Genomic DNA, 26,225 nt, shown 5'->3' with positions numbered 1-26,225 from the left:
CTATGTAAGGGTCTGTTAAATAAATACACATAGTCGTGAAACACAAAGAGAATAAAAACCCCTAGAAATGCATATTGGAATCAAGAAGTTTTGATTAAAGAGTCTTTTACCCTAAAGGGTGAGAGACTAGCATCATCACCATTCCAGTTTGTCCAGGACTGAACAGTTTCAGGCACCTGAGATTTTCCATGCTAAAACCCAGGGAGTCCAAGACTTTCAGTGCAAATATGGATGACTGCTCAACTAAAAGGGATTCAAGTAGGTAATAGTGATAGACCTCGTTTGGTTTTTTAAAACTTCTATCAAGTACTACTCAGTATATAACACATATTTCCTCATTTACTCTTCCTAAGAACTCTGCAAGTAAGGTAATTTTATTCTCACTGCTTGGGAAAGAAAACTCAGATATAAAACAATAATTTTCCAAAGATACATAATTCTAAGAATGATCACAGATGGCTCTCTCATTTGCCAGGGTTCAAAGTCTATGCTTTTAGATGTTTTGTTCTACATTGTAAGATGACCTCCTCTGGGAAGGAGTACCCGAGCAAGTTCAGGTCCACTTGACAGGCCTGAAGTAGTGAGCTTGTCAAGACGGACCCTTTAAAGCTCAAAAGCTATCAGTCTGGCCACACTGTGCCTGACTTTCCTGATTATATGTGCCTCCCTGGGGGTCTTTCATAAAGCTACCTGTCAACCCCCCAGCTGGATGTACAGAAAAGAAAAAGTCAACCTCTTGCCATTTTGTTGGAACTTAATAAAAACATCAGAGTAAGTTTTTCTATTGCTTACCACTTTTCATTCACTCTTTACTAATTTTTCCCTTTTAAAAATTCAGCCCTCTTTCAGCCTAAAATCTTAAAATTTATCTACCCTAGTCATCCCTTTCCTCCATTCCTGATATTATTTGGCTAGTATAAGGAATAAAATAAACACAGCCAGATCCATTTAAATTTCTTTTCTCTGAAACTTCATCTCCTAGCGTATTTTTAGAACTCTTCCATTTTATGACACATTAGCAGTGGGATGAACTATAAATATACCTGGGAGAGGGTCTCACTTGACAACAGCATCCTCAGCACAGGCAGGTGCAGCTCTGTCTGTTTGTAGAAGCCACTGAAACCCACCTCATTGTTCCTTACTCTTCCAGTCCACAGACATAAGTGTGTGGATGGTGTGAATGCCAGAGTTTGAACAAGGAGTAAAACAATACCAACAAAATTGCCCACACACTCTCTATTTTGGGAACTTGCTTTAATTTATTTGAAATGTTCAAGAATACATATCTTCATCCTTCCATGCAAAAGAGGATTAAAAAAATGATGGAACATAGTCTCGGTTATGGAAGTTTTTAATAATAACTCTGGTAATTAAAAACTCACTTCTGCAAAATCTACTTCTTAAAGTACATGTTTTATTTATTTTAGCTGACTAGCTGGAAAATATTTCCACACCTCGCCTTGCTGGTAAGAGGGTTGGTTATGTTTTGCAGTAACTGCTCACTCCCCTTTCCTAGGAATAGCTGCAGCCCACACTCTCAGTCATGTTTCTATTCCTCTCCCATTCCTGAGTCTGAGCTGACCAAATCTGGAGGATGATCAGACACAAGGAAGCATATGCACGGGCCAAGCAAATTCTCTCAGGATTTTCAAGTAAGAAATACGCAGAGGGTACTCTGTTGATAGTCATCTTTGAAATAAGCACATCTGCACCTCCAAATCCACATTTTCAAAATGAGACTATATGAAGTAATGTTTGCAAAAGTGAATGTCATCTCTAAACTAAGCTACTGTATAAAGACAATGGACTTTTCATTGTTTTGGTTTTTGTTTTTATTTTCTTGTGTGGGTCCAACCAATACAGGTATTCATCATTTGCAGCTTCTGAGGAGTTTTCTGAACTTACTTTTGTTCAGTCACTCAGTCATGTCCAACCTTTGTGATCCCAGGAACTGCAGGATGCCAGGCTTCACTGTCTCCTGGAGTTCGCTCAATCTCATGTTCATTGAATCATTAATGCTATCTAACCATCTCATCCACTGTTGCTCCCTTCTCCTTTTGTCTTCAATCTTTCCCAGCATCAGGATCTTTCTAATGAGTCAGCTCTTCCCATCAGGTGGCCAAAGTATTGGAGCTTTAGCATCAGCATCAATCCTTCCAATGAATATTCAGGGTTGATTTCTTGTAGGATTGACTGGTTTTATCTCCTTACTGTCCAAAAGACTCTCAAGAGTATTCTCTAGCACCACAGTAAATAATGACAGTAAACATATGGTTTAGTTGAGAATGACCAAATACTTACTCTATATACAATGCACATGTATAATATATAAATATATGCTACATATACAGTGCATGCATGTATAGATAAAGATTCACAGAGCATTTCCACATTACAGGTAATAAGTAGTGTGATGGTAGTGTTAGAGTGAAGTATCACTAAACTATTGGTGAGATCCTTAGTCCTATATCCTGTGTTTCCACTGCTATAACACATAATAAATGTTAATAATGCTACAGCACACTGGAGTAAGCTGCCAGTCAGATCAACATGTGGGGCATGCTGCTACTGGAAAAGTCTTATCCTAACCCTAACTCTTCTAATTCTGTGCTTCTATTGATCGTTTCTTTTTCTTCTCATTTTCTCAGTCCCCGGGTCTGTCTATCTCAAACTGGTTACCTTGTTTTATCAGGGCACTTTGTTTTATTAACTTCAGCAAATTCTAAATCCCCTTGAACCAGCTCAGAGATACTTTTTATACATTTTAAAAATTTTATTATTATAATTGTTTTACCATGTTGTTAGTTTCTGATGTACTGCAATGTGAATCAGGCATATGTATACATATGTCCCCTCCCTCTGGAACCTCCCTCCCACGCTCCCACTTAACCCTCTAGGTCATCACAGAGCACCGAGCTGAGCTCCCTGTGCTATGAGCAGCTTCCCACTAGCTCTCTGTTTTACACATGACAGTGTATGTATGTCAGTGCTACTCTCTGAATTCATCCCACCCTCCCCTTCTCCCCACTGTGTCCATATGTCTGTTCTCTACGTTTGTGTCTCTCTATTCCTGCCCTGCAAATCGGTTCATCAGTACCTTTTTTCTAGATTCCACAGATATACGTGTGTGTGCGTGTGCATCAGTCATGTTCGACTCTTTGCCACCCAATGGACTGTAGTGCTCCTGGCTCCTCTGTCCGTGGGATTCTCCAGGCAAAAACACTGGAGTAGGTTGCCATGCTCTCCTCCAGGGGATCTTCCCAACCCAAAGATCAAACCCACATCTTCTGTGGCTCCTGCATTGCAAGCAGATTCTTTACTGCTGAGCCACCAGGGAAGTCCTCCATATATACATATACTAATATACGTTATTTTTTTTTCTCTGACTCAGATACATTTCAGAGTCTATCAACTTTTGTCGAATAGTGCAATTTAGTGCCATTTCTAGTTTATTACTAAACATATTCCTGCAGACCTACTTAAGGAAGATCACACTCTAGCCACCCTCCCTCTTTTCCATATTGCTGGAGGTGGACATGCTGCTTTGTCCCTGGTCAGCAAACACAGCAGTTCATTCAAACCGTAGGCCTTCATCCTAGCTGTGCCCTTCAGTAGCTCTGTTTTCTTTGCATGACTGACTCTTCGTCATACATGGTTTGCCTTCAAGCTGAATGCTTTTCTTTAACCACTCAGTCTGAAGCAGCAATCCAGGTACTCTCTCATCAGCCCTATTATTGTCATCTAAGGCAATGGCACCCCACTCCAGTACTCTTGCCTGAAAAATCCCATGGACGGAGGAGTGTGGTAGGCTGCAGTCCATGGGTTCGCTAAGAGTCAGACTGAGCGACTTCACTTTCACTTTGTACTTTCATGCATTGGAGAAGGAAATGGCAACCCACTTCTGTGTTCTTGCCTGGAGAATCCCAGGGACAGGGGAGCCTGATGGGCTGCCATCTATTGGGTCACACAGAGTCGGACACGATTTATGTGACTTAGCAGCAGCAGCAGCAGCAGCAGCAGTGCCATATTTATTTGGAGAAGGCAATGGCAACCCACTCCAGTACTCTTGCCTGGAAAATCCCATGGACAGAGGAGCCTGGTAGGCTGCATTCCATGGGGTCGCTAAGAGTCGGGCAAGACTGAGCGACATCACTTTCACTTTTCACTTTCATGCATTGGAGAAGGAAATGGCACCCCACTCCAGTGTTCTTGCCTGGAGAATCTCAGGGACAGAGGAGCCTAGTGGGCTGCCATCTATGGGGTCGCACAGAATCAGACACAACTGAAGCGACTTAGCAGCAGCAGCAGCAGCAGCCATATTTATTGTATTTGTTTATTGCCTTTCTGCCCCCCACTCCGTGTGAGTTCCTGCAGGACAAAAGCTTGTCAGTCATGTTCTCATGTGCTCCCTAGAACCTAGAACAGTGCTGGCATTTAGTCAGCCCTCAAATATATCCCAATAAGGGATGTTCAATAAATTATTCTCCTGCAACTGCCTCCTACCTAGAAAATATTTATAAACTCAGGTTTTAACAAGAGAAAGTTTCCATGAAGGACATCTGAAAACATCTGTCCCATCATATAGATGTTATTGATTATTCCTGAGTCACATTAATAAATATATTCCTGGATTAATTAATAAAAAGTCACTTGGAGTTAGTACTTTATTTCATGTTATGTTTTATGTGAGGATTTTAAAAGCATTTTATATACAATGTCATTTGCAAAATTTTGAGTTTTTATAATTATCTATGGTCAGAGAAGGACACCACCTATGCATGTTTTAAAAATATCCCTAGGTCCCCTTACTCAAATACATCCTATCAAATACCAGGCTACTCATGACCTTAAGTTATGCTATTCAAATCAAATAGCATAACTGTTAAAATCAAATTTATAATGAAGTCCTGTTCAGGTCTAAAGGCAATTCCTAAGGTAAAAAAATCACACATAGACGAAATTACCCTTAAAACTCCCTTAAGTCACCCATGAAGCACATATGCTATTTCTGAGCAAATCAAGCATAATTAGTTTTTTTCCTTCCCCAATATCTTTGGAACAGAAAGCAATATCTTCAACTGAGCATCAGATGAAGTATTTGTGCATACTGAGGGAAATTTACATATATTTAAATTTTAGAATAAAATTTAGCTCAACAAAGCATTCATATACTGAAAACAGAAATTGAGACTTACAAAGGAGAAACATTTATAAATATATACTGTCTTGTTCATTCCCAATCATCCATAAGATGGAGTAGAATCAATGCTATAGACTGAATTGTGAGTGCCCCACTGCATTTCATATGTTGAAGCTCTAATCCAGTGTGACTGTATTTAGAAATAGGGCCTTTGGAGTATATGCAGGTCAGGAAGCAACAGTTAGAACTGGACATGGAACAACAGACTGGTTCCAAATAGGAAAAGGAGTACGTCAAGGCTGTATATTGTCACCCTGCTTATTTAACTTCTATGCAGAGTACATCATGAGAAACATTGGGCTGGAAGAAGCACAGCTGGAATCAAGATTGCCAGGAGAAATATCAATAACCTCAGATATGCAGATGACACCACCCTTATGGCAGAAAGTGAAGAGGAACTAAAAAGCCTCTTCATGAAAGTGAAAGAGGAGAGTGAAAAAGTTGGCTTAAAGCTTAACATTCAGAAGACAAAGATCATGGCATCTGGTCCCATCACTTCATGGGAAATAGATGGGGAAACAGTGTCAGACTTTATTTTTGGGGGGTCCAAAATCCCTGCAGATGGTGATTGCAGCCATGAAATTAAAAGACGCTTACTCCTTGGAAGGAAAGTTATGAACAACCTAGATAGCATATTGAAAAGCAGAGACATTACTTTGCCAACAAAGGTCCATCTAGTCAAGGCTATGGTTTTTCCAGTGGTCATGTATGGATGTGAGAGTTGGACTGTGAAGAAAGCTGAGCACCGAAGAATTGATGCTTTTGAACTGTGGTGTTGGAGAAGACTCTTGAGAGTCCCTTGGACTGCAAGGAGATCCAACCAGTCCATTCTGAAGGAGATCAGCCCTGGGATTTCTTTGGAAGGAATGATGCTAAAGCTGAAACTCCAATACTTTGGCCACCTCATGCGAAGAGTTGACTGATTGGACTGATTGGAAAAGACTCTGATGCTGGGAGGGATTGGGGGCAGGAGGAGAAGGGGACGACAGAGGATGAGATGGCTGGATGGCATCACAGACTCAATGGACGTGAGTTTGAGTGAACTCTGGGAGTTGGTGATGGACAGGGAGGCCTGGCGTTCTGCAATTCATGGGGTCGCAAAGAGTCAGACATGACTGAGCAACTGAACTGAAATGAGCTGAACTGAAGGTTGTAAGGATAGAGTTCTCATTAAATAGGATTCATGGCCTTATAAAACAAGGAAGAGAGAAACCTCTCTATAAGCTAGATGAGGACACAAACAGTAGGCATCAGCAATCTAAAAAGCCAATTCTCAGCAGAACTGGACCATGCTGTTACTCTAATCTGACTTCCAATTTCCACAACTATAACTACAAGTAAATGTCTGTTGCTTGAACCAGTCTATGGTACTTTGTTACAGCAGCTTGGGCTAACTAGTCCAGTAGGGAACACATGATAATTCATCCTTTCTCTTCTGTTCCTTAATACCCAAACCCTGTGCTCAAGCTCGATTTACTTAACTGGGCATATGACACAACTCTTCTGTTAACACATTGAATTATAATTGGTTATCACTACCCTGAATGGAGGAGTTGATTGAATTTGTTAGCCAGTTATCCAACAACATGTGACAGGATGGGATACATGAGATCCAGTTAGAACTAAGTGAAGAGTCAAGAAAATTCAGGTACAAAATTTCTATCAAAGGAATACTGAAGCATATGCCAACAGGTAGGCTGAGGCTTGGGCATCTAAGGGGTGGCAGAAAGGCTGGGCACTAAGTTCTAGAAGTTTGGAAAGGAGACTAACAAAGGAGATAAATAAAACAAAGATATGTTGGTAGCAAACATCTTTCTCGGTTTTGCCTAAGGCTCTTCCTGCTCATAAATGTAATAACTGTGAGAATTGCTCAGTGTGTTATTAATCTTCCAGGAGACAGATAAACAGCCCCACTTACCAGCTCTTCATACGCCCTCCATTCATCCTCTCAAAGGACGAACGGAGAAAATTCACTTCCAGAAATAACAAAGGGGAAGATTACCTATTCTTACTCACACCTATACAAAATTTTAAGTACACTTACACAGAAAGGTAGGCGAATCATCTACAAAGTGAAATGGTTTTTGTGATCTTCAGGAGGGAAAAAAAAGAGCCACCTCATTTATGCTTTAACAAAACAGGAAATTATAAGTTAGAGACTTTGAATGCTGAGAATTTGAGATAACTTTTAACTGACTAATGGATTCTTTTTAAAGAGACTCTGTCCTTTATGGTCTTTTTGAATTTTCAATTTCCTCCATCTTAACTGTCAAAATGGAAGTGGTGCTCTGCCTATTACAGTAATTAGTCGAAATGAGGAGAGAGCTATGAAAGGAATTCAGAAACCACAGAATGTTAGTATTAATGCTGTTTGTGTTTCAAGTATGAACAATGGGCAGAAATATGCATTCCAAATGACTGAAGCACCTAGACCTGACGTTCTGTCAATAACATTCTGTGACACCTATTGTGTGCAGAGCACCATGCCTGGCTGCTGTTTGGAGAAAGAAAATAAACTCAGGACATCCCTTATCTTCCAGTTTACAAGGCTGCAGGTCTCAATAGACCAAGACACTTTGGGAAGCCATTCTCACAAGAAGAGGCCATTTTGTCAGAACTGATGACAACTGTTAAAGACAAATTGTATCTCTGTTAAAGACAAATGTAAAGTTGTGTGGCCCTAAATTTAAAGAGAACAATTAACTTCAAGAGACTGTAATTCTCATTTTTCTCAGGGAAGTCTCAATTTTGTCTATTACTTGATGTAGCTCAAAAAAAAATTAATATAGCTCATTAAAAGCAGTGGAAATTCTACTCAGTACTCTGTGATGACTCAAATGGGAAGAAAATCCAAAAAAGAGGGGACATGTGTAAGCATACAGCCAATTCATTTTGCTGTACAGCAGAAACTAACACAACATTGAAACGACACTGCAACTATATCCCAATAAAAATTAAAATTTTTTTAAAATGTAACTAAACCCAATGAAAGCAGTTCCCTTAGTGCCTTTAGCACTGGTAATTGCCACAGATCAAATCAGCTTGAGATATTCTCCATGTGACTATGAGAGATTTTAGAAAGTGAGCTGTGAGCCTGCTACTTGTGGACTGTCCTACTCACAGGAATTGGATTTACTACAATCCTGAGTAAATCCCTGAGCAATCCCTGAGCAAAGACTTTCTTGACAGGCTCTCTTATTAAAGACTGAAAAAATTAATCCATTTTAATAATTCCAAGCAGATTTAAAAATAAAGTTTATGTGAAATTTCAGCACCAACAGAAGATGTGCTTGACTTGCTACAGAAATATTTTCAGTTTGACATGAGAATTGGTATCATACAAATCAAGGCAGAGCTGTGAAGGAGAAACACGTAACAAGCATGACTCATGGGACAGAATTGTAAACAACTTCACTTTTTATCTCCCACTGTCTCTTCAAATTTATTCTGTTGGGTTAATATTTCAACTGTCTCCAGATGAAAATTTGGGCAGTCCACATTACCTTTTCTGGGTACTCTTAAGTAATAAGAAGTTCTAGAGTCACTTTAAACCACAAAACAATGTTTTATGTCACTAGTAAATCAAAAGTCTAAACCTAATTTAAAGCCAAAGATACTCCCTCCCCACAGATGAAGACTGTAGGAGAGAAACATGGAGTTGGAGAAGAACCAGTGGGCTTCTCTTTTGTTATTGGGTTAGTTAAAAAGTTCGTTCAGATTTTCTATAGCATCTTATGGAAAAATCTGAACAAACTTTTTGACCAACCCAATACTTTGTGGTTCTACCCATCTACCCCCATCTTTAACTGGAAAATCTGAAAGACAGGAGGTTCAAAAAGACCTTACTTGACTGATACACTTGTGAGCTGGTTTTGGTCCTCCTCAGGTTTGTCAAATGTTTAAAAGGTGAATTCTTTTGTGGGTTCTTCTAAAATTACCCACACATACAAAGCTGGACAGTTCTAGGCTACAGTGCCCTTAAAATGAAAGATGGATTCTTCATATTAATGGCTAATGCTCCTTCCTCATCTTTAATGTGTGATTAATCCCTCTATGTCCCTCTGTTGTTGCAGGCCACTTTTCTAAGCATCTTTTTGAATACAATTTAAGATAATCTCAGACCAGATTTCTCTTAGAGCAAGGAGCCTACATCTATTCCATAGAAAATATTCAACCCATCAATTTATTCACCCTCCAAATGGTTACTGAGATCCTATTAGGTATCAAGCACTCTTAAAAATATCATATGCTGAAATATAAATGAGTAATCTGCCTCAAAGTATACCTTTTCCAAGGGTTATTGGTATCTTTAAAAAAAATGCTTTAAACCACATGATTAAATTGCACAATCCTAATAACACAGACAGACTTATTCAATAGAGTCCCATAAGCTTCTTCAGAAGGCCCAACATGAAACCTGTACATGCAGATGCTCCCAAAACAACAATGTGCTCTGAGCATGAAGCCAGGGGCCATACACGTTTAACGTGCAGAGAGATCACTGCTTTTTCTTAAATTGTGTGGTTATTTGGGGTTATTTGAGGATGACAGACATTACAGGGAATGGAGGGGTTAAATCTCTTTAACCTATTCATTGATTCTGTTTTTATATCATTAATATTTATAATTCTGTGTTAGTACTAATTTTTAATAACAGAATCATAGAATATCTGTGATGGAAGAGACCTTAGAAACTCTGTTCAAAGCATCTCAGTACATGATTTTTCTATGTATGTGAGATTACATGCATGCATCTCTAGGGACTTAGTTAGATAAGAATGTGCTCTAAGCATGTATGCAGAAAATTCATCAATACTAGCTTTGATTTCTTTGGGCAGATGTTGGAACTGCACAAATATTTATCTTGCACCCTCAGCTCACCAGAGTGAATGCTAAATTATCAAATGACAGATATATTTATATATGAGGGAAGTCTAATCTGGCATAGCTTGGGGAGTTTGAGATGGGAAAAATTAGAAGAGTCTAATCAAGGTCCTTCTACTCATAATTTTCTAAGGGGTCTCTGTGCAGGATGCTTGACATTTAAAAAAATATATAAATTTATTTATTTTTATTGGAGTCTAATTACTTTACAATATTGTATTGGTTTTGCCATACATCAACATGAATCCATCACGGGTGTACACGTGTTCCTCATTCTGAACACCCCTCCCACCTCCCTCCCCATACCATCCCTCTGGGTCATCCCAGTGCACCAGCCCCAAGCATCCTGTATCCTGCATCGAACCTGGACTGGCGATTCATTTCATATATGATATTATACATGTTTCAATGCCATTCTCCCAAATCATTCCACCCTCTCCCTCTCCCACAGAGTCCAAAAGACTGTTCTATACATCTGTGTCTCTTTTGCTGTCTCGCATACAGGGTTATCATTACCATCTTTCTAAATTCCATATATATGCATTAGTATACTTTATTGGTGTTTTTGTTTCTGGCTTATTTCACTTTGTATAATAGGCTCCAGTTTCATCCACCTCATTAGAACTGATTCAAATGTATTCTTTTTAGTGGCTGAGTAATACTCCATTGTGTATATGTACCACAGCTTTCATATATATATATATATATATATATATATATATATATATATATATAGAACCTGAAGGAGGCTCACTGGAGGGCATATCAACCAACACAAAAATTATCTGGTGTGTTCAGGAAACAGCCAGGATGTCTGTATGTCCAGAAGATATTAAGGAAAAGGGAAAAAAGAAGGTAAGAGAAGGGGGCAAGGAGCAAAGAAGGTGAGAGCAGATTATAGAGGACAGTAATTCTCAACCCTGGATGTCCACTAGGATCACTTGAAGACCTTCTAGCAAATAGCGCTGCCTCAATCATAAAACCAATAAACTCAATATTGTGGGGAATCAGACTTCAACATGAATATTTCTTTAAAGCTCACCAGACTGTGTCTAATGTGAACCAAGTTGAAGAATCTCTTGTAGGACATTATAGGTAACTTGACTCTAACTTGGAGTAAATGAGAAACCACTAGAATAGGGGTTTTGAACAGAGGAACGTCTGATCTTGCTTAGGTTTTCAAAAGGTCCCTCTGGCTATTGTGTTGAGAATAGATCCTAAGGGGACTGGAACCAGAACTAGTTTTAGAATGCCTTTGCAATAATCTAGATAACAGTGGTTTGGTCTAGCCTGGAGCACTAGTCGTGTGAAAAGTGGTTGAATTCCACATACATTTGAAGAGAGAACTGACAGCATTTGCAGATGTATTTGCAGTTGGGAGATGGGAGAGAAAAACAGAAGTCAAAGATGCTGACCCAAGTACATTTTTTCCTCTACAAGTTCCAGAAGTGCCTGTCATTTTTGTACTCACTTTTTGAAGCTTCTCCCTTTCCGTGCATTTCATTCCTTCCACGTGGTTTTCCTTCCCCTCCATGTTTCCTTCTCAAAATCCTGCTCTTTGGAGAGCTCTTAAAAATGTATCTGTTGAGACATAAATGAGTGTTGAGATTTAAAGTGTACTTTTCCCAAAGAACATTTGCATTGTAGAGGAACAGTTGTATGTGAATAATGTGCCTTTTAAACTTTATGAATAAATATTTCCTGTAATCCTAAATACACATATTGATTTATTCTATGGAGCAAGTTCTAAGAGCAATAGACACAGAATTTCTGCTTTGAGGAGGCTTTAGAGACAGCAGTGACATGAGGTAAGGGAACAGTCAGGGAGCTTGTCTTGAAACTGAGCTTGCACAAAACCCCATCATTTTTCTTTTGGATCATAAGCTTATTTGAAGCATTTTATAGGTGATTAATGGAATGGCAGGTGGAGAGGAAGGAAAGGATTAAAATCCCAACCATACCTTAGCACCACTACTATCTTCACACATGTTTCTTTTCTATTATTATTAAACGATAAAACAGAATAACTGTGATAGAAGAGATCTCAGAAAGCATCTATTTCATATCTGTGTGTGTGCGTGTGTATGTGTGTGCGCGCACGTGCGTGCATACTCAGTCACAGTTGTGTCTGACTCTTTGTGACCCCATGGACTGCAGCCTACCAGGCTCCTCTGTTCATGGGATTTCCTAGGCAAGAATGTTACCAAGTTCAAGCTCAATTTGCTCACCACATGAAAGGCCAGTGAATCAGAGAGCCAGCTGACCAAGAAGATGGTAGACTAATGTCTCAAAATAACCATTTTATGGGGTCTGGATGACAGGTTCTTTTATAGATCAGAAATGGGAGGTAGGGAGGTGAGGAAACAAAGTAAAAAGGCCATTAATCTTGCAAATATCTCCTAGAATGGCAAACCTCAGGCAGGGGATGTGTTCATTTCTTCCTTCCTGGCATCTCCAAGGTTCTGAGCAAAGGCACTTTAGTTTAATAGCCAGGCAGAGGGGCAGGATTCTCTGAGGCAGGCCATTCTGTATGATTATAACAAGAAAAGCAATGAAAAGCAAGTCAAACAAACAATTCCAACATGGAGTCAGATTTGGATTTTCCTTGCAATAAGAATACTGGCATGGGTTGCCATTTCCTCCTCCAGGAGATCTTCTCAACCCAGGGATCAAGCCCACATCTCTAGCATCTCTTTCATTGGCAGGCATATTCTTTACCACTGAATATGGCAAGACCATATCATATCTCTAGGATTCCAGAAATGGAGATTGAGCCTTGGAGAGGCTGTGTTTCTCACACAAGTATCCAAAGCTACATCAGATGGAGTCTTTCAGTATTCCAACAAAACTCAAGCTTTTTCACTCAAACTTTAAGCATCAGTGATCATTTAACTAGAAATATAGTCTTTAAATTTTTATTTTTAATACTATTGCAATAAAAAGGAAGGAAAAAAAAGAGAGAAATTAGTTTTCCTTCCTCCTGAGAACAAAGAAAAAAAGAGAACAGTGAACAGGCTTGAACAATCCTAGATTTTTTACTTCTAACTCTTCATGTCTGTAACTAAGTTTGCTTTTCTGCCTCCCACCTCTACAGGAGCTACATTTTGTACCTAATATCCTTTGACTCTATGCTAAATACCTCTTGTATCTGGTGCTTACACTTACAACACTCTCTTCCCCTTGTAGCGCTTCTTTTTTACATATTAAAAAGAAGCCCACAGAGCCACTGAACTTCAGACTCAATTACTGGGTTACTGATGCCAGCCTATGACTGTTTTAAAAATAATCCAAGAGGAAGAAGACAAGATCCTAATACCTCTGTTTTCCTCATCACTGACTCAAAACTGTGAGCCTTCATCTTATATAAGCCCCTATAGGGCTTATATAGACTCTTCATGGAGGAGGTGGGGCACAGTTCTTGAGACACGCACCTACTGTGTTCCCCTCTCCACCCGCTGAGAACGAAAGCCACCTTTCTATTTCCTACAAACTCTGTCTAGTATTTTCTTATTCAGCTACAATGGGCAGAGGAAACCAAGATTTTGGCCAGCAACAGTACTTTATTAAAAATAATGTGTATTATTATAACTAATCAGATAATCTAAGGTTGTATTGAGAGCAAGTTACTGATTTCCTTACCTCCTCCATTCCTACTCTGAAATACGTTTCTCTACTCTCATACATGCATTTGCATATATATACATCCACATATATATGATTATGTGTTGTTTTTAACAAAAAAAGGGTGATATCATAAATGTGTGCACATATGTGTATACTTTACAGCATCGGACCTTGCTTCTATCACCAGTCACATCTGCAACTGGGTGTTATTTTTGCTTTGGCTCCACCTCTTCATTCTTTCTGGAGTTATTTCTCCACTGATCTCCAGTAGCATATTAGGCACCTACCGACCTGGGGAGTTAATCTTTCAGTGTCCTATCATTTTGTCTTTTCATACTGTTCATGGGGTTCTCAAGGCAAGAATACTGAAGTGGTTTGCCATTCCCTTCTCCAGTGGACCACATTCTGTCAGACCTCTCCACCATGACCCGACTGTCTTAGGTGGCCCCACACAGCATGGCTTAGTCTCACTAAGTTAGACAAGGCTGTGGTTGATGTGATTAGATTGTTAGTTTTCTGTGATGGTGGTTTTCAGTCTGTCTGCCCTCTGATGCCCTCTCTCAGCACCTACTGTCTTTACCATGTAAAGAGCAATATTGCATAGGAACCTGGAATGTTAGTTCCATAAATCAAGGCAAATTAGAAGTGGTCAAACAGGAGATGGCAAGAGTAATATAATATATAATATATTATATATAGTAATATATATAGTAATTATATTATATATAGTATTATATAATATATATAATAATATAGAGTAAATGTAAATATTTTAGGAATTGGTGAACTAAAATCGACAGGTGTGGGTGAATTTAACTCAGATGACCATTATATCTACTACTATGGGCAAGAATCCCTTAGAAGAAATAGGGTAGCCATCATAGTTAACAAAAGAGTCCAAAATGCAGAACTTGGATGCAATTTCAAAAACAACAGAATGATCTCTGTTCGTTTCCAAGGTATCAATATGACAGTAATCCAAGTCTATGTCCTGACCACTAATGCTGAAGAAGCTGAAGTTGAATGGTTTTAAGAAGATCTAAAAGATCTTTTTAGAACTAACACCCAAAAAAGATGTCCTCTTCATTATAGGGGACTGGAATGAAAAAATAGGAAGTCAAGAAACACCTGGAGTAATAGGCAAATTTGGCCCTGGAGTACAGAATGAAGCAAAGCAAAGGCTAATAGAGTTTTGCCAAGAGAATGCACTGGTCATAGCAAACACACTCTTCCAACAACACAAGAGAGCACTCTACACATGAACATCACCAGATGATCAACACTGAAATCAGACTGATTATATTCTTTGCAGCCAAAGATGGAGAAGCTCTATACAGTCAGCAAAAACAAGACCGGGAGCTGACTGTGGCTCAGATTATGAATACCTTATTGCCAAATTCAGATGTAAATTGAAGAAAGCAGGGTAAAACACTAGACTATTCAGGTATGACCTAAATTAAATCCCTTATGATTATACAGTGGAAGTGAGAAATAGATTTAAGGGATGAGAGCTGATAGACAGAGTGCCTGATGAACTATGGATGGAAGTTCATGGCATTGTATAGGAGACAGGGATCAAGAACATCCCCAAGAAAAAGAAATATAAAAAAACAAAATGGCTGTCTGAGGAGGCCTTACAAAGAGCTGTGAAAAGAAAAGAAGCAAAAAGCAAAGGAGAAAAGGAAAGATATATTTATTTGAATGCAGAGTTCCAAAGAATAGCAAGGAGAGATAAGAAAGCCTTCCTCAGTAATCAGTGGAAAGAAATAGAAGAAAATAATAGAATGGGAAAGACTAGAGATCTCTTCAAGAAAATTAGAGATATCAAGGGAACACTTCATGCAAAGATGGGCTTAATAAAAGACAGAAATGGTATGGACCTAAGAGAAGCAGAAGATATAAGAAAAGTGGGAAGAATACTGTACAAAAAAGATCTTCAAGACCCAGATAATCACGATGGTGTGATTACTCACCTAGAGCCAGACATCCTGGAATGTGAAGTCAAGTGGGCCTTAGAAAGCATCACTATGAACAAAGCTAGTGGAGGTGATGGAATTCCAGTTGAGCTATTTCAAATCCTAAAAGATAATGCTATGAAAGTGCTTCACTCAATATGCCAGCAAATTTGAAAACCTTAGCAGTGGCCACAACTGGAAAAGGTCAGTTTTCATTCCAATCCCAAAGAAAGGCATACCAAAGAATGCTCAAACTACCACACAATTGCACTCATCTCACACGCTAGTAAAGTAATGCTCAAAATTCTCCAAACCAGGCTTCAGCAATACATGAACCATGAACTTCCAGATGTTCAAACTGGATTTAGAAAAGGCAGAGGAACCAGAGATCAAATTGCAAACATTCATTGGATCATCAAAAAAGCAAGAGAGTTCCAGAAAAATATCTACTTCTGCTTTATTGACTATGCCAAAGCCTTGGACTGTGTGGATCACAATAAACTGTGGAAAATTCTTCAAGACATGGGAATATCATACCACCTGACCTGCTTCTTGGGAAATTGTGTCAAGGCTGTATATTGTCACCCTGCTTATTTAACTTATATGCAGAGTACATCATGAGAAATGCTGGGCTGGATGAAGCACAAGCTGGAATCAAGATTGCCAGGAGAAATATCAATAACCTCAGATATGCAGACGACACCACCCTTTGGCAAACAGTAAAGAGGAACTAAGAGCCTCTTGATGAAAGTGAAAGAGGAGAGTGAAAAAGTTGGCTTAAAGCTCAACATTCAGAAAAGTAAGATCATGGCATCTGGTCCCATCACTTCATGGGAAATAGATGGGGAAACAGTGGAAAGAGTGGCTGATTTTATTTTTGGGGGCTCCAAAATCACTGCAGATGGTGATTTCAGCCATGAAATTAAAAGATGCTTACTCCTTTGAAGGAAACTTATGACCAACCTAGATAGCATATTAAAAAGCACAGACATTATTTTGCCAAAAAGGTCCATCTTGTCAAGGCTATGGTTTTTCCAGTTGTCAAATATGGATGTGAGAGCTGGACTATAAAGAAACCTGAACGCTGAAGAATTGATGCTTTTAAACTGTTGTGTTGGCAAAGACTCTTGAGAGTCACCTGGACTGCAAGGAGATCAAACCAGTCCATCCTAAAGGAAATCAGTCCTGAATATTCATTGGAAGGACTGGTGCTGAAGCTGAAACTCCAATCCTTTGGCCACCTGATGCGAAGAGCTGACTCATTTGGAAAGACCCTGATGCTGGGAAAGATTGAGGGCAGGAGGAGAAGGGTACAACAGAGGATGAGACGATTGGACGGCATCACCGACTCGATGGATATGAATTTGGGTAAACTCTGGGAGTTGGTGATGGACAGGGAGGCCTGGCGTGCTGCAGTCCCCAGGGTCACAAAAAGTCATACACGACTGAGGGACTGAACTGAACTGATGTACATACTGTCGTCTTAAAAAATAGTTACAACCTAAAAGTTAAGAGTTGTATTTATTGGCAGAAATTTTTAGGACTTAAGCTCAGGAGGCAGCATCTCAGGTAACCCCGAGGAAACTACTCCAAGGAGAAGGGAGAAGCCAGATTATATAGAAGTTTTGCAACAAAGGGCAGATAGTCTATCAAAATGAAATGAAAGTCAGTCAGTTGTGTCTGACTCTTTGTGACACCATGGACAGGGATGAGTAGCCTTTCCCTTCTCCAGGGGATCTTCCCAACCCAGGGAATGTACCCTGGTCTCCCACATTGCAAGTGGATTCTTTATACCAGCTGAGCCACAAGGGAAGCCCAGTCTATCAAAAGATTATTGTTAATTAAGGAAAACCAGATATCCCAAATCGAGGATATTAGCACTTTTCTATGTATGGGAAGAAAAGAGAGTCTGGGCTTACTGAAATCATTCCTTCCATGAGCATCTCAGCTATCTGGGGCATTTTTCACATCCTGCGTGCCTCAGGACTCCCAGTAGGGAGTGGCTTCAGCCTAATGGCTGCCAGATCACAGAGATATTATATTCCTTCCTGAGTGCCCTTAGGGCTCAGGAATTCACATTTGGAAGGCTGGAATCTCTGATGACTGTGACATCCTTGTTTACCCATATGACAGGAAATAGTCCATTTCTCAGAATAAAGTGTCTATGTGTGTATATAGGTATAGATAGATACATATACAATCACACTACAACTTATTTTCTTACTTCTTATTTCATGCATCTCTATCCAAGGAAATAAATACAGAATTATTTTTTAGTACCTATGCTATAGTGAAGTGAGTGAAGTCTCTCAGTCGTGTCCGACTCTTTGCGACCCCATGGACTGTAGCCTATCAGGCTCCTCCATCCATGGGATTTTCCAGGCAAGAGTGCTGGAGTGGATTGCCATTTCCTTCTCCAGGGGATCTTCCCAACCCAGGAATCAAACCCAGGTCTCCCGCATTGCGGGCAGACACTTTACCATCTGAGCCATATTCAATCATTCTAATGCTCCATAAGCACTTCTGGGGTGACTGCCTCTAGAAACACTGAAAATTGCTGTACATTTATTGTAACTTGATGCTTTTATTATTAAAGGATTTATTGTAAGTCATAAATAAAGTTTCTTCTAATCTGCTTTCTATTATTCCACTCTAAACTCTCAAATTTGGCCTTCAACTTGTTCCTTTTATTAATTTATTCACTATATATATATATATATATATATATATATATACACACACACACATATACATACTGCTGCTAATATACCTGGTCCTCAGACTCTTTCCTGGATCCTATTTTTTTACTTGCTATTGAAACATTAAAATGGTTCCTGATAAACCATTATTCTCCACACATACCTATAATCCAATTTACCTCTCATTGCCTACTACAGCAGCTAAAACATTACATAGGCATTGTATGCCTGAATCTGTAGAAAGGAATGAATCTTTTCTAAAAGTCTACTTTGCCTTGGGTCATGACTTTCATTTGGCCAGAGGAAACACCTGTGGAAGAGACACTAAGACATTTTAAGTGGAAGGACCTTGATTAGCCTCTTGTTTATCTTCCTAAAATCAAACACTGAAGAAAGATCAGACTGCATTTTTCCTCATATGTAGTAGAACCACATTTGAAAATTCAGTCTTCACCCTAGTGAGCTAAAGGTGCAAGATATATGGCTATACAGGCTAAACAATATCCAGGGGTAATCAGAGGCAATATTGGTGGATTTCCTATGAATGGCTGAGAGCACATGCCTATGTAAGAAACTGTCATAGACACTCTGCATAAACTCTCACACAGGACGGATAGTGATACAGACAGCTGCCTTTCACACAAAAATAGGACATTATTTTCTACTTGTAACAAGGATGTATTCTCTGCAATGGTTGGAAGGCACAACCCCAACTTCAATTTCCCCATTAATCTTTTGACCAGGTAGAAATATATTGGATTACATTCAAAAAGTATTACACAAAATACCAAAAGGCCTAAGAAAAACAGTCATGAGATACAATAAAGAGAGCATAGATGAAAAAGGTGGCGAAGTTCAGCATAGAATACAGAAAGCTCAGAATAGAATAAAGACCCAGAGATAGCCCAGAAGACTTATTTCTAGTCTATATTGTGAATCTGAGAGTCAAAATAAATAGAAGAAAAGAAGTACAAGTGAAAATATAAATCAAAAAGATTGATGAGTCTGGAGTTTGGATATCACTAAGATTATGGTCTCCAAATTACTCTGGAGATAAGAACAAGTAACGAGAATGGTGGGCTGCCCAGGTGTTGCTAGTGGTAAAGAACCTGTCTGCCAAAACAGGAAATGTAAGAGACACGGATTTGATCCCTGGGTTGGGAAGATCTCCTGGAGGAGGGCATGGCAACCCACTCCAGTATTCTCACCTGGAGAATCTCATGGCCAGAGGACCCTGTCGGGCTACAGGCCATAGGATCGCAAAGAGTCAGACACGACTGAAGCAACTTAGCACACATATGCATGCAACAAGAATAGTATTGACATGTCTGAATGTTTTATGTGTGGTGGGAATGGGGGAGACTTATGAGAGGATTGTGAAAAAAGAGATGAATTAGAGGAGAAACACCACAGTCATGTACTTTTGTAACTTCAACTTTATATGAGAATTTCACTCATCAGAAACATATGGATGCAGGAGGCTACACAGCTACATTGAAACAGTTAATTCAAATAAATCTGGTACTCAAATGCCTAGAATTCCTCAGCTCAGGATGCCAAAGGGAGAAATCTATGTTCAGGGCCTCTATTGTAAAGTCTAATGGTTATTCAGAATGGAGGATAAAATCGTAGGCTTACTTAGATTACAATGTACTGGGTTACCATTAAAAACTAAAATAATAATAAAAAGACAATTCTCCCCTATCCACACCAACAAAAATCAAACACTGACACAGATAACTCAAAGACTCTTGTGTAGCTTTTATTTTCTTCAGAGATCACATTTTGTATCCTTTTAATTTCTGGTTCAAACCTTGGCTGCTAAGAGGTTCTCCAGTTTCTCTCAGCTCCCTTAGCACTCTTCACATCTATCTTGAGGGCCTTGGGTCAGTCAGCCAGTCGGCAAAAAATTATGGGATATATCCTGTGCACAGGCTCAGGGCAGTGGGGCTGGTACAACTTTAACTCAACTGCAACAGAGTTCTAATAAAATATGCAGAGAGACACACCACACTGACTAGAGATGAGATTGGCCAGAGAATTCTAAATGGAAAAAGTGATTTCCATTCCTCCTTCTTTAGCCTTTCTAAATAAGTCATTTTCAGTCTTTGAGAGGTTCAAATGCTAAATTCCGAGAAATAAGACTTTAGAGTGTCTGGTAAATAAATCCTGGTTTTATTTCAGCACAGGCTCTATTTTTGCAATGTGTATACAGTCCTCAACAGAACAGCATCAGAAATCTAGAGGTATTATGGCACAGTACAAAGATTTTGGGGCCTGAAACCAGAAAATAGATGTTGAGATCAGGCTGTGCCACATTATCTCAGTGTGACTTTAGGCAAATTGTGTTTCTTTAATACTGTTTTCAGGATGATTTTAGATATTTGGGGAGATAATATTTTATTAAAAGTAGAGCATTATTCAGTCATATATTATTGCTAAATATAAGAAAGTTATTTTTACTTTAATATCAGTGAATTTTCCTTAAGATCATCATATTACCCTCCACCATAAGAAGAAACCCCTAACATTTAGGTGAGTTCAAAGATACCTCTCATACTTCATTTGATTATTTGCTTCCAAGGACAAAATTATTGAAATTTTGTCTATTGAGCTTCTGAAAAATAACAGTGTTTCATTAAAGCCCTAAAATACAAAGCATTTCCAGGTGGTGGGTCACACTGGAATAAATGTGCTGGAATGAGCAAAGACACAAAATCCAATGGCATTTATTAAAACTCCTTAATCACTGAGCATTCCTTTTTTTTCTTTTGCTTCACCAGTCTGTTATTTTCTCATTTCACTTATTATCCTCAAAGATGATACTCTATGTAAACCCTTTATCAATCAGAGTAGATTATGTAAATTATCCATGTAAATGTACTTAAACAATTAAAGCCAAGTAGATATTCAAAGTTAAAGAACAAATGCAAAGAAATACTAATTCTAATTAAAGAGGAATCACCCACAGACATAAGGTCTCCTGGTACAATTTAGCAAGGGGCTTTTTTTATACCTACTGTGCATATTTATGTATTTCACATAATCACTTTAATTCTTATATACTTGCATATGTTAAATGTAATCATAAAAGCTTAACAGTGATTCAGATTTTTTTTTCCTGCAAATTCTTTAAAGTGTGTCTGCATACTTAAATCGTTATAGTAATGCAATCCAGTCAGAAACTAACATCATCTAGTCCTGCTCATTACTATTGGAACATCAGGATATGCAGCCGCCTTGCATTAATGTTATCAGACTGGACTTTCACTTGCAGAATGAGACCCATTGATTGTGTCAAAGAACATCGCTTTTGTTCTTTAATAACCCATGAGCTCCTTTCAAAAGCAGTTCAGCAATGGTTGCTACAAGACATTAAAACTTCAAACACAGACAACCTTAAGATGAGGTTCTAAAGCACCACTTTCATCAGCATCACAGGGTCATGTGGAAAGAATAACGTTGGCTTGGTAACCAGACATCCAGCTGCTAGCGCAGACTCTGTTACTAACTCGTTGCATGATCTTAGACATCGGGTTGCCATAAAAATACAGGATACCCAGTTAGATTTCAATTTCAATTCAACAACAAATTATTTTGTAGTATAATCACATCCCAGATATCACATGGGATATACTTATGATAAAAAATAATTCATTGGTTTATCTGAATTTCAAATTCACCTGGGCATTCTGTAATTTTATTTGCTACATCTGGCAACCCTGGGAGAAGGCAATGGCACCCCACTCCAGTACTCTTGCCTGGAAGGTCCCATGGACGGAGGAGCCTGGTAGGCTGCAGCCCATGGGGTTGCTAAGAGTCGGACACGACTGAGCAACTTCACTTTCACTTTTCACTTTCATGCATTGGAGGAGGAAATGGCAACCCACTCCAGTGTTCTTGCCTGGAGAATCCCAGGGACGGGGGAGCCTGGTGGGCTGCCGTCTATGGGGTCACATGGAGTCGGACACGACTGAAGCGACTTAGCAGCAGCAGGCAACCCTACCTGGGCAAGCTAATGATGGCTTCATCATTTGATAAGTACAGGGGTTGGACAGAATGACCTCTAGGTAAGACATCATAAAAATATTAGGTTCATAAATAAAGTGAAAGTGAAGTCGCTCAGTTATGTCCAACTCTTTGCAACCCCATGGCCTATAGCCTACCAGGCTTCTCGGTCCATGGGATTTCCTAGGCAAGAGTACTGGAGTGAGTTACCATTTCCTTCTCCAGGAGATCTTCACAACCCAGGGATTGAACCCAGGTGTCCCACATTGTAGGCAGACGCTTTACTGTCTGAACCACCAGGGAATAAATAAGCAAGAGGCAAAACTCACCATATTTGTCTTCCTTAATTATTAAGCAGAAATTCATATAGTCATTCATATGTATAACCAAGCAAGCTTAGCTTCAGGGTGGAAATGGATACAATATCTCTATAAAATTCCAATATGGACATGCTCAGGCATTTTAATAGCTATTGAATTTGCTATCTGTTGCTGCATAATAAATTACCCCAAAACTTTAGTGGCTCAAAATAACATTATCTCACATTTGTGTGGGTTAGAAATCTATGAACAGCTTAACTGGATCCTCTGGCTCAGAATCTTGCAAGACTATAATAAAGGTTTTAGCTACAGATATAGCCATCTCACCCTACTCCAGTACTTTTGCCTAGAAAATCCCATGGGCGGAGGAGCCTGGTAGGCTGCAGTCCATGGGGTCGCAAAGAGTCGGACACGACTGCGAGACTTCACTTTCACTTTTCACTTTCATGCATTGGAGAAGGAAATGGCAACCCATTCCAGTATTCTTGCCTGGAGAATCCCAGGGACGGGTGAGCCTGGTGGGCTGCCGTCTATGGGGTCGCACAGAGTCGGACACGACTGAAGCGACTTAGCAGCAGCAGCATAGCCATCTCAAGGATCACATAAAGGAAGACACTGTTTCAAACGTGTACACGTGGTTGTTGATAGGGTTCGCTATCTTGGGGGTTGTTGGACTGAGGGCCTCAGTTCCTTGCTGGCTATTGCCTGAAGCCACCTTCATTTCCTTGCCACATGAGCCTCCCCATAAGGTGGCTCACAACATAGCAGCTTGCTTTCTAAGAGAAAAGCAAGCAAGAAAAGCCAAACAAAGCAAGCAAGTCAGAAGTCACAGCCTTTTATAACCTAATCTCAGAAATAATATGCCATCACATTTACTATTTGTTAAAAGCAAGTAAGTAAGTTCAGCCCACAATCAAGGGGAGAAGATCATATTGTAAAAAATTAGTATGCAGAAATCTCAATTAAATGTAGTCAGGAGAACAGAAGGGGGAACTCTCACATCTTATGATGATAACACAGCTCGACAGGAAGAAAAGTCCTTTTTTTCCTGGCAAGGACTCAGCCAATGAAAAGCCATGGACTCTTGGTTTCCTACAGCCCTCCCAACTTCCTTTTCCTCCCTATAAAAGAGCTTCACTTCCTTTGCCATTCAGGGGACTTGCAGGTGGCTTGCCATGGTTGCAAACCCCAAATTGCAATTCTTCACTTATTTTAAGTAAATACGATTTTTGTCAGAGAAATAATTGGAAATCTATTTTTTTTAGGTCAATAGTATAAAATGTAAATAAATACCAGGAGGTGGGGATCACTGGGAATCATTTTAGACACTATCTACCATACTGAAAAAAAATTTTTTTTCTGGAAAAATTAACAAGCAGAAATCTTAGTTAAATATAGTTTATTATTAGTTGAAATGAAGCCTCTGTATTTGGGCCCTTAAGAAATTAGTGGCCAGTATTAAAGGCATAAGACTTTGGATCAATATGAAATTGAATCATTATTGGAAGTATCTCCCACAGAGAGAGAAAGCTTTCTTTTTTCTAAAGATATCAAACATATATGTTTCTTTTTCCATATGAAACATGCAGATAGAAATTTGGTTTATTCTTTTTTTCAAAAGGTGGAGTCATAACTCAGACATACCAAAATCTAACTATATTGATCCAAACTTACCACGCTTGTTGTTCAGTCGCTAAGTCATGTCCAACACTTTGTGACCCCGTGAACCACAGCACACCAGGATTCCCTGTCCTTTACTATCTCCCAGAGCTAGTTATATTTTGGAATGTCTGAGTTATGACTTCATACCATGTTTATTAATCCTTATTTCCATTGATGATATAGCATCTTTAGTCTTGCCCTTTACTTGATAGTTTCTGGCTTTAAATTAATATTTTTGGGTTAAGAATCAGTCATCTTAGGATTTAAAATTAGGGCAAATTTAACTAGTGGTTCTCAGATTTGATCATGAAGAAAATTTATCTTGATGTTTATATTTGTTCCCTGGGGCTTCCATAAAAAGGTTTACAAACTAAATGGCATAAAACAGAAATGTACTCTCTCAGAGTTCTGGAGGCTAGAAGGTTGAATCAAGGAGTTGGAAGGGCCATGCTCTCCTTGTAGGCTCTGGATGAGGTCCTTCCTTGCCTCTTCCCAACTTCTGGTGGTTGCCACTAACGCTTGGCATTCCCTGGGGTGTAGATGCATCACTTACCCCTGCCTCTGTGTTCAATGTTGTTCATCACTCTTCCTTTTGTACTTTCTCATGGTGTTCTTTCTGTGTCACCTCTGTATACAAAGTTCCCTCTCTTTACTAAGATACCATTCATTAAATTAGGGCTCACCCTAATCCAGGAGGAACCATTTTACCTTGATTACATCTGCAAAGACTTTATCTCCAAATAATGTCATTCACAAATCCTAACTCCATACCAGGAGCTAGGATTTCAGCACATCATTTTGGGGGACACAACTCAACATGCAAGTGTTCTTGGCAAAGATGTCCATTCCCATCTGGCAAGAATTTTGGATCCCCTTGGGATTTTGATTTTATAGGTCCTGGAAGGAATGACAAGCTCTGTGTGTTCTCTGGGAGTGGTGCATAGATAACACTTTGGCAAACTCTGCTGAAACTAACCAATTATACTTTTCTACAAACTGTTGTTGGGCAAACAACAGTTAAAAGCCTCTGGACTTTGTCTTCAAGATTCTCTTAATGAGAAAATTTAGATGAGGGACAGTGTGGCAAAAATGAATAAAACCCGAAGGTTAGCATCAAAGGACACTAGTCTGAATATTGGCTCCACACCAGCCGTGTCATTGTAATTCAACCCCTGAATCTCTGCTTCTTTAACTACATCACTGAATTTCTCTTAGAATTAAATGAAATGGCATTTGCAGAAGTATCTGGCCAGTTCAAAATAATACTACACTATCAGGGTTGAAAATGGCAATAAAATGTATCAGTGCCATTTAATCTAGTAATTCCCCTTCATTCATCATTTATTTAACAAAAATTTATAAAATACACACCATATGCCAGACATTGAGCTTAGCATTGAGGATGCAACTGTGAAAAATAAATACAATCCATACTTCATGTTCTGGAGGAACCATAACTTAAGGAAATAATCTAAAATATTAAAAGATATCATCAACATAAAACTTTTCATGGCAACATCAAGACAATAAAATGAAAGCAGCAATAAATATCTAACAGAAAATTTCTTTGTCCATTGAATGCAACACTCTGCAGGCATGGAATGAAGACTGTGTAAGAATCTGGAAAATTCTTTCCATGTTACATAAAAATTAGGGTACATGCACACCATGATTACAAATACATAAATATATAACTGTATTATAGGAGGGAAGGTCTTCCCAGATTGAACTGATGGTAAAGAACCCACTTGCCCATGCAGGTAGACTTAAGAGACACAAGGTCAATCCCTGGGTCTGGAAGATCCCCTGGAGGAGGGCATGGCAACCCACTCCAGTATTCTTGCCTGGAGAATCTCATGGACAGAGGAGCCTG

General features: G+C 39.2%; 1 long non-coding RNA gene across 4 annotated transcripts in view; it reads right to left on the bottom strand.

The window, feature by feature from the left end:
- The window catches only part of LOC147378361 (uncharacterized), a 417,343-nt gene that overhangs the window by 39,204 nt on the left and 351,914 nt on the right, over positions 1–26,225 (bottom strand). For 2 of the 4 annotated variants that reach the window (XR_015146322.1, XR_015146326.1), the window contains one exon: positions 11,556–11,665. This is a non-coding gene — a long non-coding RNA (uncharacterized LOC147378361). Of the gene's footprint in view, positions 1–1,162; positions 2,239–11,555; positions 11,666–12,497; positions 12,826–26,225 lie in introns of those variants that run through there. The other 2 variants (XR_015146332.1, XR_015146334.1) reach the window with 2 other exon arrangements.

The sequence above is a fragment of the Bos grunniens genome, chromosome 2 (assembly GCF_055505025.1).
Source record: "Bos grunniens cultivar Pamir isolate PY7600 chromosome 2, Bosgru_T2T1.0, whole genome shotgun sequence".
NCBI lineage: Eukaryota > Metazoa > Chordata > Mammalia > Artiodactyla > Bovidae > Bos > Bos grunniens.
This window is presented reverse-complemented; position numbering and strand designations above follow the sequence as displayed.